The sequence below is a fragment of the Marmota marmota genome, unplaced genomic scaffold, assembly GCF_001458135.2.
Source record: "Marmota marmota marmota unplaced genomic scaffold, marMar, whole genome shotgun sequence".
Classification (NCBI taxonomy): Eukaryota; Metazoa; Chordata; class Mammalia; order Rodentia; family Sciuridae; genus Marmota; species Marmota marmota.
The window spans coordinates 1,588,478-1,603,604 of NW_025999946.1; the positions used below are offsets into that span (position 1 = coordinate 1,588,478).

Below are 15,127 nucleotides of genomic sequence, written 5' to 3' on the forward strand. Positions count from 1 at the left end.
CTGCTGCCCATTCTCTACCTGAACGGCGTCGTCGGCCCGCCGCAGCCCGCCGAGGGCGCCGGTGAGTGTCAGACCCCGGCGCGGCCTCTCGCCTCGACCTCTATTCCTTCCTTCGGCAGCTTGCCGAGGGGGATCTCGCTGGGGCCCCTGCGCTACACGGCGATCGCCCCGAGTGACACCTTCTCTCCTTTAGCCCCTGCGGGGAGCGGGCGACGCCTGGACCCCGAATTCACACCTCCTTCTCCAGTCCCGCCGGTCTCTGTGAACAATGCTGCCCCTCCCCCAGGCCTTCTCCCTCCCAGGTGCCACGGCTGCAGGGTCCCCCGGAGGCCACCAGGTCCAGTCGCGGCGTCGGGGTTGAGGGGTGCCTTGGAGGGACGTTGGGTTTCTTTTCTCTGACTCTTCACCGTCTGCTAGTCCTTTGGCAGCCTGTGCTAGCATTTAACCAGTGGCACAATCAAGAAGAAGGGAGCCTGAGCCAGGACCAGTGCAACTGCATTTTGGTCCCTGCCACCTGCTTTCAGGACTTTTCACTTTTTGACCCAGCTCCCTTCCCTCTGCCCGAAGTTCAGTCTCAGCTCATCTAGACTTGTGGTTGATTTTGCACAAAGCCTGCCCAGGTTTCTTTGGAAACTGGGTCGGGAAAAGTTGGGGGAAGTTGCATTGCAACATGGGAAAATCTTAGTAGTGGTTGTTGGAGCTCAGTTCTGTCCCGAGAGCACTGAGCTGCCTGCGGAGGAAGGCTGGTGGCTGGTACCCTTTGGAACCCCTTCTTTCTCTTGGAAGTGAATGATTTTTCAGTGTGCCTGTAGGGAAGGGGTACTGCTGGGAGTCTGTGAGGAGTGCTAGTCTTGTTCTGGACGGATCAGGGAGTGTGGATGCCAGGAAGAAAGCATTGCACTGAGAAAGGAGCAGAACTAACATTTATTGTGCACCTACGGTTGTGGCAGGCACTCTGCTTTACCAAGTGTTTAATTGTTACCACCATGCGAACTAGCTATTATTCCTGTTTCCCAGAGAGAAAAGTCTAGCTTGGACTGGCTGGAATGCTCAGAAAGTATTGAGCGCCACAAGTTTTGAATTATGATATATTGTTTTGTTTAACACATTCAGAGCCAGGGAACAGCAAGTACATCCTTTCTAAGTCTTGTCCTTAAGAGTTAACTGATGTATAAAATAAAAATAAATGAAGACACATATGTAAAAGGAAAAAAGAAGTGAGCAGAGAGGGCTGAAAAACTGCCCTTAGCAACTTGTAGGGTAAAGGCTAAAGAGACCCATTTATGTGGCTGTTAAAAGCCTCAGTTATTAAGGGAGTGATTTTATAAGGTGTTCCTTGTAATAGCTCTCAACTACATGGGCCATCTCCATTCAGTTTTTATAGCTGAAGGAAACTGACATAGAGAATCTAAACTGTCCGACACATAGCAGAGCTTGTCTATCAGTAGTCCTGCTGTCTCCACCTTGGGTGACCGACTCTCTTACACCTCTCTCCCTCAAAGCTGCATTCTGGCAAATACAGTGCTTTGCTTTCCTGGGATTATGCTTTGGAAGATGCTAAGAAGGGGCTGTCGGATGTGGCCCTGAGGGTAGGAATGGGGGAAGGGTCTTATTAGGGCAATTTTTTTTTCTTTTTAATTACTTCTGTCTTTGTGAAGGAGGAAGTTTATCCAAGATTATCTCCAGAAATCTTTCAGAGGGAGGAAGCACAGAAGTTGGAGTATGGACTCAAGTCTTCATTGGGATGTGTGTGAATCAGTGCTAGCTTCAGTCTCTGGTCTAGGTAATGTAGTGGATGAATTGCTGTTAATTTGGATCCACCCTGACCAGGCCTCCTGGAGAAGGTGGGGCCTCAGGCAGAAGTTCGAGGAGCTAGTCCTGACCGCCAAGAAAGGGATAGAGTAGGGTTTGGATTTTATCCCCAAGGGCAGTGATTTCAGATCTATTTTCCCACAATGCAGAGTTCTGTGGCTTCACGAAATCCTTAGAAAAATAACTTTCAAGGGGAAGTTAAGTTCATTTTATTTAATACATTAGGAAAAAATTAGGATAGTGTTTGGAATGGCGAGATGCCACCTGAAGCCTCTTGGGGAAAGGAGTGACGTGGTGAGTAAACAGTGGGGGTGCTGGGGTCTTCCCAAGGAATGGATTGCTCCAAAGTAGTGTCCCCAAACTTTTTTTCTTTAGATCAGGGAGCCCTTCTTATGGGGCATTGCACAGTGTGTAAGAGGTGCTCTGGCTGAAGGGGTGGAGGCTTTGGTCTTACCCCTAAGGGGCCATGATCCGGGAATCCTAGCACTGTGCCCTGAGTGCTTCCACTCCCCAGTGATTTCCCCTCCTAGGCTTTGCCAGTGAGTCGGCCTGCGGCCCAGTGGAGCCTGAGGGAGGAGCTGGCTGGCTTCCCTAGGACCCGAGCATCAAGGGAAGCTGTTTTATCACCATCTCTTTACATTGGAAATGGTGCCATCACCCATTTAGGAAGCTTTTGTCGTAGATTCCACAACTGAGTGGGCCTCTGGTCGAGAATGCCCGTCCCCGGTGGGCACTTGTGCGCTGTGGGAGTCTGTGGTGCCCAAGGCAAAGGTCGGCCAGCAGTCCAATTGTGTGGGGCCTGAAACCTGAAGGACCTTGGAGTAGGGCACGGACTTAGTGTTCCTGGGCAGGTGGGCCAATCAAATCCACCTGGCAACTCATGCTCAGTTAGCTGACTCGCTGAGGCCTGGGGGTACAGAGGTGACTAAGAAATATACAGTGTTGGGTTTTGGGGGAAGAATGGGCTCCAGTGCCAGGATTGGTAGTTGCAAGGCTGGTTAGCATTTTGTATCTTACTTTCCTGTTCATTGATTCTCTGGCAACCCCAGGGCAAAGCATGGTGTCTTTGTTACTCTGGTATCCAGGGCCCTATCCCTTACTGAGGAAGAAGTCCCAGGGCTGGCTAGTGCCAGAGGTGAGGCTGAACTCCTTGCTCTTGACTTCTTGTCTGGGGCGGTTTTTTTCTGTTACCCGATCAGGCCTTCCCACTATAATTTTGGGACATTTCCTGTCATTGGAGAACTCTGGAATTCTGAAGAGTTTTCTTGTCCTTGACCATTGATCATAGGGAAAAAAAGAGAACACCTTGGTCTAGCTGCTGGGGTGGGGAGAAAATAGCTGTTCTCCTCTGAGATCTCCTGTGTTTTCTTTTTTTTTTTCCCCATTGTACCAGAATCTGGTGAATCTAATTTGTACCTTCACAACAAAGAGAAAAAAGTACTTTTCTCTTTGATGCAGTTATAAAATGAAGGTTTTCTCCCTTGAGGATCTCAACTTCCTGCCTCTGGGTGAGCTGAGTGTCTTCAATCTGCAAGTTGGGACTGCGGGTGCTCTGCTGTCTGCCTCAGTTCCTGGAGGGCAGGTGTGTTGGGGGAGGATGGAGGCCCTGGTCCTGTGCTTGGCCCTGGGCAGAGGTGTGTAATATCATTCCTTCAGCTTGCTGCCTTGTTGGGGGAGTGGGGGTACTTAGGAGAGGGACATCATAAGATGGACCTATCGAATGATTCACAAACACAAGCAAGATTACTCTTCTTTTTAAAACTATGTACTGCTGTGACACACACCTATGGTCTGCTACCTGGGACACCGAGGCAAGAGGATTGCAGGTAGGAAGCCAGTCTGGGCAACTTAGTGAGGCCCTGTCTCAAAAAGTAAAAAGTGGGCTGGGGTTGTAGCTCAGTGGCAGAGCGCTTGCCTCGCCCTCGCACATGTGAGGCACTGGGTTCGATCCCAAGCACCATCTAAAAATAAATAAAGATATTATGTCCATGTATAACTTAAAAAAAAAAAAATCAAAAAGGGCTGGGGATGAAGCTCAGTGATCAAGTGTTCTAGTATGTGTGAGGCCCTGTGTTCAGTCCCTGTATAATACTGCAAACCAAAAACAATATATGTGACACACTTTTTTTTTTTGGTACCAGGGATTGAACTCAGGGGCACTCGACCACTGAGCCACATCCCCAGCCCTATTTTGTATTTTATTAGAGACAGAGTCTCACTGAGTTGCTTAGCATGCTAAGGCTGGCTTTGAACTTGCCATCCTCCTGCCTCAGCCTCCCGAGCTGCGGGGATTTCAGGTATGTGCCACTGTGCCTGGCTATGTGACATACTTTTTGCAAGTACTTTCATCTATCCTTAGTGACTCTAATTGCCACCTAAATGTGGAGGCCCTTCCCAAATTATTTTACACCAAGCCTCTCTTGGGAAGCAGAAGTGGCAGAAGTTGGTGGTCACCGCCTAAACTTCTCATCCATGTGCTCAGAGCTCCCACTTTCCTTGGTCCTCTTCCCTAGTTTCCTAGAGAAAAGCTGGCTTGCTTTCAGCAGACTTCAGAGAATGGAGACAGCAGTGTCTGAGGAAGGCTTTGTACAGAGAATGGCACTTGAGTAGGGTGGAGGGGAGTGGAGCACACAGGGGGAAACGGTAGGATGCCTGGGCCGCAGACACAGCAGAGCAGGGACTGGCATTGGCTGTGGGTGGAGGGAGATGGGGATGTTCAGGTAACCAGTAGGGCTGTGTCACTAGGCTGAATGAGTTTTTTTTTTTTTTGGTACTGGGAATTTAGGGGCTCTTAATCACAGAGCCACATCCCTGCCCTTTTTTGTATTTTATTTAGAAACATGGTCTTGGGTCTTGCTGAGTTGCTGAGGCTGGCTTTGAATTTACAATCTTCCTGCCTCAGCCTCCGGAGCTGCTGGGATTACAGGCATGCACCACTGTGCATGGCTGAGTGAGAGCTTTGGATGTTACTTGGATTTTAGGTGTGATAGAAGTTAGCCCTGGAAGACATTTTTTTTTTTTTTAAAGGAATAAACCTGCCAGATTCTTTCAGCAGGACTAGTACAGATTGACAAGTGTGGATTATTTATTATTCAGTAGAGGTTACTTGGACCTTTTTTCTCTCCCCTGTTCCCTTTGGGTAGGAGCTACCCTCTATCCTGGAGGGTCATCAGGAGAAGAGGCAGAAAGTAAAAGCTCCGACCATTGTAATTTTTCTTTTCTTTTTTTTTAATATTGTATTATTTGGAGGAGGTGGCAGAGGAGCTTGAAAGTCATCGTTGATAAGTGCTTTTAAGTGAAGGGAAGATTTTTTAATTTAAATATTTAATTTTTAGTTGTAGTTGGATACAATACCTTTATTTTATTTTTTTATTTTTATGTGGTGCTGAGGATTGAACCCAGGGCCTTGCACGTGCTAGGTGAGCACTCTACCGCTGAGCCACAATCCCAGCCCCTGAAGGGAAGATTTTTATTTTTCTCTGTTTATATTAGTTCAGGATACCTTTATTGCAGATTATAAAAAAAAAAAAATAGCTCAAACTATTTTAGGCAGGAAAGAAATATTTATTGATTATTTGTAACACAATCATGTGATGCATAATGACATTACAGTCAATGACAGACCTCATCACAATGGTGGTCCAGTAAAATCATATCACCTGGTGGTGGTGTAGACATCTGATCTTGTGTAAGTACACTCTGTGATGTTTGCACAACAAAATTGCCCCAGATTTATTTCTCAGAACTTATCCCTGTCTTCAGGCAACACAAAATCTTGGAGTAGAGGAGGGCCAATTGACCCCCTAAATCCTTCAATCTTAACCATGGGGTTGGAATGTGTCCCCAGGCCTCTCTAGACTTTATGTTCACAGCACATGGTCAGAGAAGAAACTGAGCTCTATCCAATCAGCTGAGACAGAAGAATCTCAGGGAGGAATTCTGATTGGTCAATTAGAGCTACATGTCCACATGAGGCCAGTCATTGTGGCTGGGGCTGGAGAACTAAGGTTTTGGCCCAGCTTTGGCTCCGGGCACAGCAGTGGAACCAACCAGTAGGGCAGGGTGATGGGATTGGTGGCCTATTCCAGTGCCACATGGCTTTTTAGAGGGTGTAGGAGCAGTTCTCCAGAGTAAGAGAAACCGTGTGTAGATACAGCCACTACATGTGGTGTCACCTTTGCATGATGAGACAGTTAGTAGACGAGGTCATTGCTAGAGAGGGTTGGTGGTGGTCAGACCTTGAGCAAGACAGTTAACCTTTCTAAGTCTCTTGTGCCCTATAAAGTAATTAAAACAATAATTAGAGCTAGAGATAGAAAGGCTCAGGTAACCTCTACTGAACATGTGGAGTCCCAGTGTTAGGCAGCCAGGGCCAAATCATATCCTCCACAATGTCTGGTGCCCTAGAGGTTCCAGTCCTGCCCATCTACAGCCTGTCAATCCTGCCACTCCATTGCCCCTCTTGCCCACTCCTCAGGGTTTCTGGGGGAATGCAGTTTTCCCCCCAGGTGGGTCCCTCATCCTGTGCACAGCCAGGGTCTTTAGGGTGCCAGCCCTCCAATCCCTGCCCTCCTCTGTACCTACCACCTCTACGGGGCTTGTATCCTATGAATCCTTTGGATCCAGCATAGTAGGCTCAGGAGTGAGGATGGACAAGAGACACAGAGGAACACAAGAAAGCTCAGAAAAAGATGTGTGAGCACCACAGGCTGCCAAGCATCCCTCTTCCTCCCCTTCCAGCAGAGATGGACTGGACACAGGGCCTGTCCCCTCTGGTCTCACCGGTTCTGCTGTCCCATCAAGCTCCAGTTGCTGTGTCATACTGGGGGAAGTTATTCCACCCCCACCTCTACCCCACCTCACCCTGCTGTTCAGCCCCGACAGGCTGGGTTAAATGGGGAGAGGATTGCCACGGGCTAGCAAAGGCTGTCTTCTCACTGCTTGGGTGGATCTTATAGCTGGAGAAGTTAGCAGGGGAGCTATGTCTTTGGAGATGGTGAAAGCTCTGAGCCAAATGTTAAGGTCAAGTTTAAGTTCGGCAAAATGCAAATATTATTATTTTTCCTTTTGTAGTACTTGTAACTGGGAGGTTTTGTCGAAATCTAATGATGGAACAAAACCTGTACCTTTCTGTAGTGGTGGCAGACTTGTGTGGTTTGGTGACACGTACATTTCATAGCAAGCCCTTGGCTGGTGGCAGTGCCTGCAGGGCTTCTGGGAAGCAGAGTCTGTTCAGTTGATGAGCTTGGGCTGCCATTTTGGAACCTAATCTCTGCTCCTAATCTCTGGGATCTCAGATCCTACTCTCCTTCTCTGGCTCTTAGTGCATATAAAGCTATTTCTCCTGGGGGTGGGGGTGCGCGGGGAACACAGCAAACATCAACTGCTTCACGATGCTGTTTGGCCGCCTTTGGTAAGAAAAAGGAGGAGTACTTTGTTATCATGGTGAGTTGTGCAGCATCACAGTGGCAGCAGGAGGCTGGAAACCAGCCTTAGAGCCAGAAAACCAGGAACCCCTGGTACTTCTGAGGTTTCTGTGGGAATACTTTGCAAACATGCCACCCAGTGGTCAAGGTTGCTCTTACTGTGGCTATGGGTCTCTAGAGCAGAATGTGCTCCTGCACCCTTGGGCCCTGGTGCTGGATGAGCTGTTTACTCGTAATGCTGAGGAAAGAGCCTGACCCAAGATCTGTGTTGAACAACTTTTTGTTGAGTGGATGTCATCTGTGCATAGAGTGAATGGTGTGTCCCTCTGCAGACCCTCTGCAAATGCACATACAGATTCCTAAGGGATAACTTCACAGAGGCAGAAGGCTGTGGGAGAGGAGAAAGACTTGAGCGAATCCCAGATGCACACACAGATGTCATCACCCACAGTATGTCTTTGATGGAAGCAGGTGGTGTGACATTGGTGTCTGAAGTTCCCAAGGTCACCCATCAGGTACTGGCAGTGTGAGGCTGGCTGCCAAGAGCCATGTGGAGCACCCACATTGCCTGTTGTAGATTTGGAGAGTTCTTTTCTTTTTACACTTGGAATTTGAATGTCAGTTTGGTGTCCTCAAAAGAGCCCTGAGTGGTGATCTCCTGAGTGCAATGTCTTGCCCTTGGCTGAGCCTCTTAGCTTCTTGGGGCTTGGGTTTTTTTGTTTTTTGTTTGTTTGTTTGAGTTCAATAATAAAAACAGAAGAATAGAGTGTTGACTGGGAGGTTGCTAAGTCCTGTGGGGTTCTGAGTCCTTCCCAGGGAGCAGTTGGGTTGGACTAATTTTCTGTGGTCCCCTCCAGCTCCACACTGAGGTTACTATTAATCTGATTTAACATTAGTGTCAATTGATTTTGGTTTTGGCTTTCTATTTCCTGAAAAAGTAAGCAGACTAGGAGAAATATTGTCTCGGGTTTTTGTTCCACTCCTACCAATTACTTGTATGTTCCGCAGCCCTAGAGTGAGGAGGCCCTGTGTACTTTCCTGCAGCCCTGGGAGATGTGAGCTTCAGAGAAGCAGTGTGGAGTAAGAGTGCGGAGCTGCAGCTTGGTCTGCATGGTAGGGATGCTGAGGGTGTTCAGCAGGGAATTTTAAATGGGATGGAACTAGAACTGGAGGGAAATTGATTTTTTTTTTTTCTTTTTTGTACCATTTGCCCTGGTCAGATTGTATGTCAGTGAATTGTGTGTTTCTATTGATTTTTTTTTTTTTTTTTTTTTTTTGAGGCAGAGATCTACAAAAACAGCTGCAGCAACATTTTAAAATACAGATATTTGGTGATTTGTTCCTTTAGACCCTTGTGGATAATTACTCTTTGACTGTTGACTTTGACATTCATTTCACACCAAGGGTCATAACCTATTTGCTTTTTTTTAATCCCCCAATTGTGGTAAGATTTATATAACATAAAATTTATCAATTGAACCATTGTTTGATTTTTTCATTGTGACAACATGTATGTAATATGAAAATTCTGTTTCACCTGTTTTTAAGTACACACTTCCATGCTATTAGGAATATTTGCAGTCGGGCACAGTGGCACATGCCTGTAATCCCAGTGGCTCAGGAGGCTGAGAAAGGAAGATCACAAGTTCAAAGCCAACCTCAGCATCTTAGCAAGGCCCTGAGCAACTTAGCGAGACCCTGTCTCAAAATACTAAATAAAACTGGCTGGGGATGTTGCTCAGTGGTTAGACACCCCTGAGTTTAATCCCTGGTACAAAAAAAAAAGAAAAGAAAAAAGAATATACCCATCATTCTTGTGTAACTGCCATACACTGCCGTGCATCTCTGGAAATTTTTGTCTTGCAAATTGAAACTCTGTAACCATTAAACAATTAACTCCTACTGCTTCCTCCCTTCAGCCCCAATCAACCATCTTGCTACTTTATGTCTCTATGAATTCCACTGCTTTAGATATGTTTTACAAGGGAAGTTGAGGCAGTGTTTGTCTCTTGGTGAGTGGCTATCTCACTTGGTATAATGTCCTCGAGGTTCATCCATGTTGTATGTAGCACATGCTAGAATTTTGTGTCAAGGCCAAATCATGTTCCATGTATGTATACATCACATTTTGTTTCTCCATTCACTGTTGATGAACACCTGAGTTGCATCTACCTTTGGTTATTGTGAATCAGGCTGTTCTGAACATGGATGTATACAGTTTTCACTGTGGAGCATAGACCCAGAAGTAGAATTACTGGATTGTACAGTAATTCTCCATTCAGTTTTTTTAAGGACCCCTTCTGTTGTTTGCTTTTATTTTATTTTTTGTGGTACCCAGAATTGAACCCACAGTCTTGTGCATACTAGGCAAATGCTTTACTGCTGACCCACACCCCCTTAGCCCTTGCTTTTAGTTTTTTTTCTGGTAGTGGGGATTGAACTCAGGGGCACTTAAGCACAGAGCCACATCTACAGCCTTTTTATTTTTTATTTAGAGACAGGCTCTCACTGACTAGCTTAGGTCCTCACTAAGTTGCTGAGATGGGCTTTGAACTCATGATCCCCCTGCCTCAGCCTCCTGAGCGCAGGGATTACAGGCATGCGCCACCACACCAGCTCTCGCTTTTAGTTTCACTTAAGAAAATCCATACATCCACAACACCTTGACCAGGGTGTGGGTGGAACCTTAATCCCAACATTTTCTTCCTTTTTTTTCCTTCTAAAACATGTGCTTGCTTATATTTTGTTCTCCCAGTAGGTTTTTGGGAAGTCTCAGGACAGTTCCTTTGGACTTTATAGAAAGATTTCGATTTCAGCTGTCTTCTGTGTTTCCTTTGGTGAGGTTACCACACAGTACCTGCAGCACCCAAGTCCGGCAGCCCAGAGCTGTTCACACTTTCTGCCGTGTTTCTAGTACTAGTATCTTTGTCTCCAAAGGTCTTGAATCAGTTATTTCTGCTTTGTAGACATTCCTTTATCCCATTTGGAGTTGGTTTGGTTTCTCATCTGGAACCCAGGGTAACAAGGCTATTGAGATTTTTCTTTTAAAAGGCCTAGATCAGCACTTCCCCAGGAAACCTGTTCTGAATGCTGGTTTGGTGGGACGGTGATGGTGCTGTCACTCTCTGACTGGTTTTGTGGTCAAGGGCGTTTGTGCAGTGCTGGATTAAGTAGTTCTGGTCTCCTTAGCTGTATTCCTTTTGAAAGCACTCCTGAGCCACTGTGCTTTGGGGCTTCACTAGAATGGTCCCAAGCTGATCTGACCACAGAATCCTTTTCCATGAAAATCCTTTTGCGATGTTAGTGTTCAGACCAATGTACTTTTGAGAAACATTTTGCATTTCCCCCATTTCCCTCTCATTTGGAGCACCTAAACTTTAAGCTTCCCTGTTCTTTTAAGTTCTATTACCAGCTGAAATAGTCAGTCACATGTGGTTCTAGGATGAGTAGACCTCATTTTTAGTTTCCCCGATTTGGGTCAACAAGAATGAAGTCTGATTTCTTCATCATTATTCTTTGGGATGGTTAAATCTCTTATGGTCTTCTCTAAGACTGAGTGAGTAGGACTGGGCTTTAGGTCACTGTCGAGGCTTTGGGGACATGTTGGACGGATGTGTGGAGACCGTCCTGGTGGTTTGATTGCTATGGGTCTAGGACAGGTTAACTGGGGGGCATGTCTTTTCTGCACCCGTGGGAGGCAGTGGGCTGGGGAAGAGGGAAGATGGTCTCTGCCCTGAGGGTGTCATGTTGCTTCTGGGAGGTGGATGAGTGACTTAGGTGGCCTGAACATTGTTGTGGGTTTGGAGCTTCGGAGCCAGGGCCTGGGACTAGAGATAACTGAGTGTCATAAGCCCATCTGGAGATGCCCAGATTCTGGGGTTTAAATCTTGGCTCTTCTATCCCAAGCTTAATATCCTGGGCCTCCTTGTTCTTGGTATTAAAGAGGGGCTAGTGGGCCCCCTTCCCAGGATCTTGGTGAGGCTGGAGGTGAGTTATTGAGGCAGGGTCAGGCTGCTGTTGAGCCATCTGCCCTTGAGTAGAGAGGCAGCCCTGGCCTGTGCGTGGAATCAGGAGGCAGCACAGGCACAGGCCATGCTTGGCATCACAGTGAGAGAAGCCTGTGCCTCTCTGGGCAGCTCAGAACACACTTTCACGAGGCTTGGGTCCTGGAGTCCCTAAATCAAGGAGGCATCACCATGCCCTGTGAGGAGTTCTGTTCCAAAAGGACCTTGGGAAGAGTTTTCAGAGGGCCTTCAAAGAATCTATTTCCAGATAGACTCGGGGCAGAGGAGGGGGCTTGTGTCTCTTTGGCCCCAGAGAGCTGGATGTGGGCTGCCTTCTGGAAGACCCTAGGGGAAGAGTTGAGCTCAGCATAAGCTATTGCTTTCTCCCCTTTCTCTTCCTTCCTTTCAAATCTTTCCTAAGCCCTTCAAACATAGGTGATGATATTCAGTTGTCCTTGTGTCAAAATGTCTTTTCACAGGTGGCTCTTTCCATCAGGATTGGAGCAAGGGCTGCCAACTGCATTTGGTTAGTGTCTTTGGAGGCTCACCGGGCCTGGGCCTTTGGTTTCGGGAGGAACTCTTTTTGGTGCCATCTAGCCGTGGAATGGATCCTTTACCAGGCACTGGCCTTCCCTGAATGTGTTCATATAGAGCCTGGGGGAGTAGAGGTGGTTATTTGGGGAATGAACTGTGCTGTTCAACCCTGAGCTGTTTGGTCTCAGTTCCTCACAGGGTTGCTGTGGACAATGAATGACTTAATGTCCTTTATGACTTAATTAAAAAAAAAAAAAGCTATGGGATCCCTTTTGTTTAGTGGAAGGGGAAAGTCAGCTGTGTGTAAATAGACAAAAGAGGCACTATAGCATGATCAGGGCTGGAGCTTGCCCCTTTTTTGTGGCCTCTGTGAACCTCCTCCACAAGGTCCCCCAGGATCCTCCAGGGGTTCCCTGGAACACAGTTTGAAAACCAATGACCTGGCTGCTTTTGTTTATGATGCCCCCTCCATCCTGGGAAAGGGAAGAGTCCCCGGAAGGCCTCCCCATCCTATGTCTGAGCCCAGCTGGGCGGGTGAGTCATAGCTGGTCCCAGAGTGCCATCGTTGACAGTGATGTTTTCACAGAGTGCTTTTGTCTTTGCCTGCTTCCTCTATTTACCTTTGTGGGTTTCTTTTGGGGATAAACCATGCTTTTAAAAATGACAGATGACTACAAGGTGGTTAATAAAAAAGCCAGTCTTTGCTACTCAAGACGGTGATGTGAGAGGGAGTAAAGTGAAACCCCATCAGATGATCAGTTTCTATGAGAAGTGGTTACCTTTAACACAAACAACTTTTTTTTTTTTTTTTTTTAATATTGTCATTGACCCTACCCTGCATTGTCCAAGTGCTGTTAGCTGTTGATGCGTAAACAGCCCTGCTCACATGTAGCCTGCAGTAGAGTCCCAGGCTGTCTGTGTGGGCCACAGCCCTGGTGACCAGCTCAAGCCAGGGTACATTCTCTCTGCCCTCAGGGTTTTTACAGCTGTGGTATCTGTCTCAATGTCTGCTTGAGTTTACTGCTCTGAATGGTACCTGTCTGCACCTTAAGGTGGCCTGGGACCTTCAAATAGATTCACATCATATATGTATGTATGTGTGTGTGTGTATATATATATATATATATATATATATACACACACACACACACACACACACATGTTATGTGCACATGCTGCACGCACACACACACACACACACACATGCACATGCACGCACGCACTCTCACATTTGTGGTGCTTCTGCTGCAGTGGAACCTGGGCTTGTGTGTGCTGGGCAGGCACTCTACCTGAGCTATCCTCCAGTCCTGGATTGCTTTCCAAATGTGAAAATCTGCCCAGCCAATATTCAGTGATGAGATAGCAAAACAAATGGAAAGAAATTTTGTTCACATCTTTTAATGTAAAAGCCAGTAAATAGTTTAGGATACTTTAATTTTTAAAAAGTAATATAAGGACCTTTTCAGTCCTTGTGGCCACCTCTGTTTTTCTCCCAGTCACCTATCTTTTCTTCTCTTGCCAGGACATGTGCTTTTCCTATCTTTTTTCTCCTTTCTTTCTTTTTTTCCTTCCTTCCTTCCTTCCTTCCTTCTTTTTCTTCTTTTGTGCTGTGAGGCCTTGCAAGTGCTCTACCACTGAGCTGTACCTCCAGCCCCTTCTGCTGTATTTTTCTTAAATGGTTGATGAGTACAGGGGCTGGAAAGGATCTTAGAGACTATTTTGCCCAAATCCTTATTTTATAAGTGAGAAGCAGCAAGAACACAAAGGGACTTGACCAGGATCTCAGTGGCCTGCTGCTGGCAGAGCTGGACACAGAATCCAGCTCTCTTCCCAGGCTGGGAGCAAGTAGGAGGAGGCTCGGAGCCTGGGCTGGTTTTTCCTGATCTGGACCTGACTTAGCAGACATCAGACTTTACAGTGAGGATGGGCAGTAAACAGGGCATCCTAGTTCATGGAGCTGTGAGCTCTTTCTCCTGAGCGGTGAGTCCAGGTCCTTGGCATTTGCCTTCTATAGATGGGCAAATAGGTGAGTTTTGGGAATCCTGCAGCTTTCCCAGGTCAGCGACTGCTCAGAGGCTGGGCAAGCTCGGAGGCCTTGTCCGTTTCTTTGTAAAAGCTCAGTTGTTCTCTTCTCCAGGCTTGTGGAAGGGCAGGTTGAGATGTCTGTGCCCTCAGCCTGGACCACCCCAGCCTTTCTCCTTACAGCACCCATTCATTCAGTAGCCATGCTCTGAGCCCCTGTCACACGGCAGGACTTTTTGGATGCAAACATCGGACATGACATCTAAATTTAGTGCTGAGTCAGAGGATGGGTCTGACATTGGCAGGAAGGACCTCTGTGTTTCTTTTTGTGACACGGCAAAAACTTTGGGTGCCAACTCCTGTGACTTCTTAGTGCTTAGTCACAGGACAAAGTTCAAGCAGGAAAATGATGCCCTGAGCCTCTGGCCCCAGGAGAAAAAAAAAAAGCCTTTCATAAAGATAAGAGGATAAAGTCCCCATGGACATTGAGTTGGGGCCCTCCCTGATGGCCAATCTCTGTAGGAAATGGATCTAGGAAAAAGCAAGAAAGTAAACAAACCCAAACGTGCTGGTCGTGGGTTCCTCCCCTGAACACAGCTGGATCCAGCAGCCCAGAGTTCAGGGTCTGGGTGTGGGAATGTTCATCCTTCTTGTTTCTGATAGAAAATGGCAGGTGACCTTTATACATCTGGTCCTATTCCCCCACCCCTCAGCCCCCATTTTATGGGCCCAGGGAGAGGGAACAAAACAGGGATCAGCCGCTCTGGCTCTCCGTGGAAAGTTGTGAAATCGCATGTAACCTTGTTCTGTCCCCAGCCTCCCTCCTATCAAGGCTTCTCAGGAAAACCCATAGAATTGGTCACAGCTTCGTCTTGCTCAGGATCCCATGGCTGTAGAGTAGAGCCCAGCCAGACTGAGACCCAGATTTCATCTGTCCGTATATCTGTCTGTCAGTCTGTTCCCGGTCAGTGCTCTGTACCCAGTTCTACCAAGTACTGAGCCTGCAGAGGTGAGGAGGGCACTGGTGCCATCCATGGGCAGCACCACGGACCCACAGTGAGCCTGGATTTGTTCTTTTAGTTGGAATATTCATCCCATCATTCCCCAAGATGTTCCTTTTGAATTGCTGTGCCTGTTCTGGAATTTTTAGAAATACTAAAAAGGATTCAGACTAGCTTATTGACTTCTAGCTTCTCACCTTCCATTCTGTGGTTGATAGCTCATGGCTAAGAGCCTTTGTGTGGAAAAATCTGTAAGGTTTTCTTGGAAGATCAATAAAAAGAAGATGGTTCCCGCTCCCCCTCTTTGCTGAGTCACCCCCCCCCCCCC

General features: G+C 47.1%; 1 protein-coding gene across 1 annotated transcript in view; it reads left to right on the forward strand.

Annotated features, from left to right (window-relative positions):
- Positions 1 to 6: 6 nt before the first annotated feature.
- Dlg5 (discs large MAGUK scaffold protein 5) overlaps positions 7 to 15,127 on the forward strand; it is a 103,823-nt gene continuing 88,702 nt past the window's right edge. Inside the window, exon 1 of the mRNA XM_015504595.1 lies at positions 7 to 61. The gene's annotated coding sequence lies outside the window, so the exon portion shown is untranslated. The remainder of the gene's footprint in view (positions 62 to 15,127) is intronic.